Genomic DNA, 4,020 nt, shown 5'->3' with positions numbered 1-4,020 from the left:
TAAACAATTAAAAAGACAAAATCAACTAAAGGTATTGAAATAACAATCTTCATTTTAGGTGCCTCTTCTTCTTTTAAAGGTCCCATGTCATGCTTTTCTGGTTATTACCCGTCCCCTTGTGTGTTATGAAGGTTTTTATGCATGTAAACGGTCTGCAGAGTCAAAACCCTCAAAGTACACCCTGTAGCGAGTAAAACTCTAACACAGAGAAGACCTCCCCAAAACGCCTCGTTGGAGATACGTCACTGCCCATTGATTCTGCAACTCATGATGTCGTTACCCGGAACCAAATGGACCAATCCGTGGAGCCGTTACGTTAAGTCCGCGGAGCCGTTACGTTAAGCCCCCGCTGATTGGTCCAAATTGACCAATCCACGGACTTCCTCACACACACACTCAGTGCAGGCAGCCCTGCTGATCTCTCTTCCCTGGCTGCAGGCTGATAACAGACAGTTGGGATCGCGGCGAAATTCTCTCTGCAGACCCATTCTCACAGCGTTTATCAACCTTTTTCTTACTCAATATCAAGCCACACTTATTGTTTTTACTTCGACTGTGACTTTGTGTGTGCTCAGGGTGAGTTTGGCTGTGTTTCGCTGTCGCTAAACAATGAAACCACACCTCCACGGAGCTCAGCGCGATTCACAACGTCCCGACCAATCAGAGCACACTGTGCTCACAGGGAGGGTGGGGGCTGGAGCTACTGGAGCTACAAAGAGCCGTTAAAGGCAGAGAGTGAAATTCAGTGAATCCACGTAGTTTACAGAGATGCTGTTTGAGAAACCAAAGTGAGTTTGGAAAATTGCACAATATAAATCTATTCTAGTTGACCTCAACAATGGAATCATGATCAGTGGAAATGGCCATGACATGGGACCTTTACATTTATTTAACGGTCAATTTGTTTTATTTTTAGCAGTATAGGGAAATCACCAGAAAGGCAGGCCTGAGTAATATCTGTTTTATATATCGCAAGTATTATCACCTCTACAAAACAAAAAGGAATCAATATAGTATAGTCAGGCTTTGATAACAACATATTACAAAAAGAGTGGGACAAATATGTTTGTGGAGTTCTTTAATAATAATCCTGTAATATTGTTCTGTTATTTGATGACTTTTATTCAATTTGATCTCACATCTTGTGCAAATTGCTGAACCTTTAACCAAACGCTGCTGCTACTTGCTCTGGGATGGCATCAAATGAAATCTGACATGTTTACAGAAGGTATTTGCTTAATATTTATCCTTGCGTATCCTTTCTTGTGCCCACAGATTGAACGGCGGATGGAGTTGGTGCGCGTCGTGTCTCACAACACACACAAGAGGATGGTGTCGTGTCTACAGGGACACATCGGAGCAGAGGCAGAAAAGAGACATGTAAGACGACAAGCTTGTTATAATATAAATCTCCAGTTTTTAATAAAGAACCAGGATGTGTAATTTCATTTCAAGATGTTTTTATTCAAAGTCTCCACAGTAGGCGTAGAGTCCATGATTTCTCTTTTGTTTTCTCTACCCCAAACCAAATACGCCCCACAGTCCGTTCCACGCCTCTATACAGGAAACGGTCAGGTAACGACACAGATCACTTCCTCCGCCTCTCTGGTTCTCAGCACCGCTCGCTCCATTTCCCATTCAGACATCTGTCATCTTTGCTCTTTATGCATGGCACTTTTCAGCCTCTGGGATCCTCTGGTTTAAAAACAGGATGTTGAACAAGAAGAAATGTTTTGCACACATGTAAACCATGTCGCCGTTAAGTGAGCGCCGGTGTTGTCGCTTGATAGATGTCTCACTTCCCTAGTTTGCATCTCAAGTCCCATTTAGCATCTCTTCCTCTTCCTTTACTGCTCAATGGAAAGTCTTTGATGCATTTCCATTGGTTTCAACATCAAATGCTGAAGCTACTGTATAGAAATGGGTTCTTTTAGTGCTTATGCTTTGTTTTACGTACTTTACAAGTCTAATTATTGCCTCTTTCTCACAGAAAAAGCTTCCTCTCACTGCACTATCCCAGGCCATGGTGGAAGGAGGAAACCAGTTGGGGGAGGACTCCTTGATAGGGTGAGTTTGGGAATGAGTGACAGGCTGGTTAACCAATTGCTCCCTCTTAGCAACTGTTGCTAAAGGAGCAGATGCACCCTGGAGAGTATGAAATATGAAGCCATGCACCCAGGGCAAGAAATCCACCCAGTTTTCTCTTGAAGGGACTTTTCTTTAGTTCCCTTATTTAGATGTTTCATCGTGACCGAGAAATAGGTTGAAGCTGAGGATCTAGAAAGTGAGTCCAAATCTAGAAAGCTATCTATACATTTGTATGGGAGAAATGAGGAAGAGAAAATGCGTCAGATGGTCGGCTAAACTTTATGCATTCGTGTGGACTTCAGCGTAGACCAGGGGTATCAAGTTAAAATGCAAAGAGGTCAAGTTACTAAAATGTCATCCTAACAAAAGCCTCACATTGTTTAAAGTGTGACCCATACGCCTATCAAATGTACATATCAGCACAACAATATTAATTGTGATTTTTTGAGGTAGAATACTTTTAACATATACAGTAGATATATTAAACCTATAAGCCACTTGTTTGGAATACATATAATAAAGAGAAATATAAATGTATAATGATACAATTACTCTCAGAACAGTGAAACTACATGTCAGTAGTCACGTAAAAGAAACAAGACAAATCTTCTAAATCCAAAAATAGTTCAGAGCAACTCTTTTTTTATATATATATGTTTTTTCAAAAGTAAAAGAAAAGGACATGTGACTGCACTGCCAGTAGTTTGATAGTGGCTTGAATGAAGTTTGTGTCAACCTGTAAGTACTTACAAAGGAGCCTGGATTAATAATTTATTTTATTAATATTAACGGCAAATAATATGACTCACAGCTGTAAGTCGACCCGGACATGGTTTAGGTGTGTCTACTATGCTGAGACATGCTGAGACATGGTGAGACATGCTGAGACATGGTGAGACATGCTGAGACATGCTGAGACATGGTGAGACATGGTGAGACATGCTGAGACATGCTGAGACATGGTGAGACATGGTGAGACATGCTGAGACATGCTGAGACATGGTGAGACATGCTGAGACATGGTGAGACATGCTGAGACATGCTGAGACATGGTGAGACATGCTGAGACATGCTGAGACATGCTGAGACATGGTGAGACATGGTGAGACATGCTGAGACATGCTGAGACATGCTGAGACATGCTGAGACATGGTGAGACATGGTGAGACATGCTGAGACATGGTGAGACATGACATGCTGAGACATGCTGAGACATGCTGAGACATGCTGAGACATGGTGAGACATGCTGAGACATGGTGAGACATGGTGAGACATGCTGAGACATGGTGAGACATGCTGAGACATGGTGAGACATGCTGAGACATGGTGAGACATGGTGAGACATGCTGAGACATGGTGAGACATGCTGAGACATGCTGAGACATGGTGAGACATGGTGAGACATGGTGAGACATGGTGAGACATGGTGAGACATGGTGAGACATGCTGAGACATGCTGAGACATGGTGAGACATGCTGAGACATGCTGAGACATGGTGAGACATGCTGAGACATGCTGAGACATGGTGAGACATGCTGAGACATGGTGAGACATGCTGAGACATGCTGAGACATGGTGAGACATGCTGAGACATGGTGAGACATGGTGAGACATGCTGAGACATGCTGAGACATGGTGAGACATGGTGAGACATGCTGAGACATGGTGAGACATGGTGAGACATGGTGAGACATGCTGAGACATGCTGAGACATGCTGAGACATGGTGAGACATGGTGAGACATGCTGAGACATGGTGAGACATGGTGAGACATGGTGAGACATGGTGAGACATGGTGAGACATGGTGAGACATGGTGAGACATGGTGAGACATGCTGAGACATGCTGAGACATGCTGAGACATGGTGAGACATGCTGAGACATGCTGAGACATGGTGAGACATGCTGAGACATGGTGAGACATGGTGAG

At 43.3% G+C, this 4,020-nt stretch overlaps 1 long non-coding RNA gene across 1 annotated transcript; it reads left to right on the top strand.

Annotated features, from left to right (window-relative positions):
- Positions 1–1,274: 1,274 nt before the first annotated feature.
- On the top strand, positions 1,275–2,086 carry LOC104951812 (uncharacterized). Its single transcript, XR_799058.1, has 3 exons — positions 1,275–1,380; positions 1,543–1,575; positions 1,991–2,086. It is a non-coding gene; the product is annotated as an uncharacterized lncRNA (long non-coding RNA).
- Positions 2,087–4,020: the final 1,934 nt, after the last annotated feature.

This window comes from Notothenia coriiceps, unplaced genomic scaffold (assembly GCF_000735185.1).
Source record: "Notothenia coriiceps isolate Sejong01 unplaced genomic scaffold, NC01 NC01_scaffold00019225, whole genome shotgun sequence".
NCBI lineage: Eukaryota > Metazoa > Chordata > Actinopteri > Perciformes > Nototheniidae > Notothenia > Notothenia coriiceps.
Note: the sequence above shows the minus strand (reverse complement) of the source record. Positions and strands in the feature narration are given on the sequence as shown.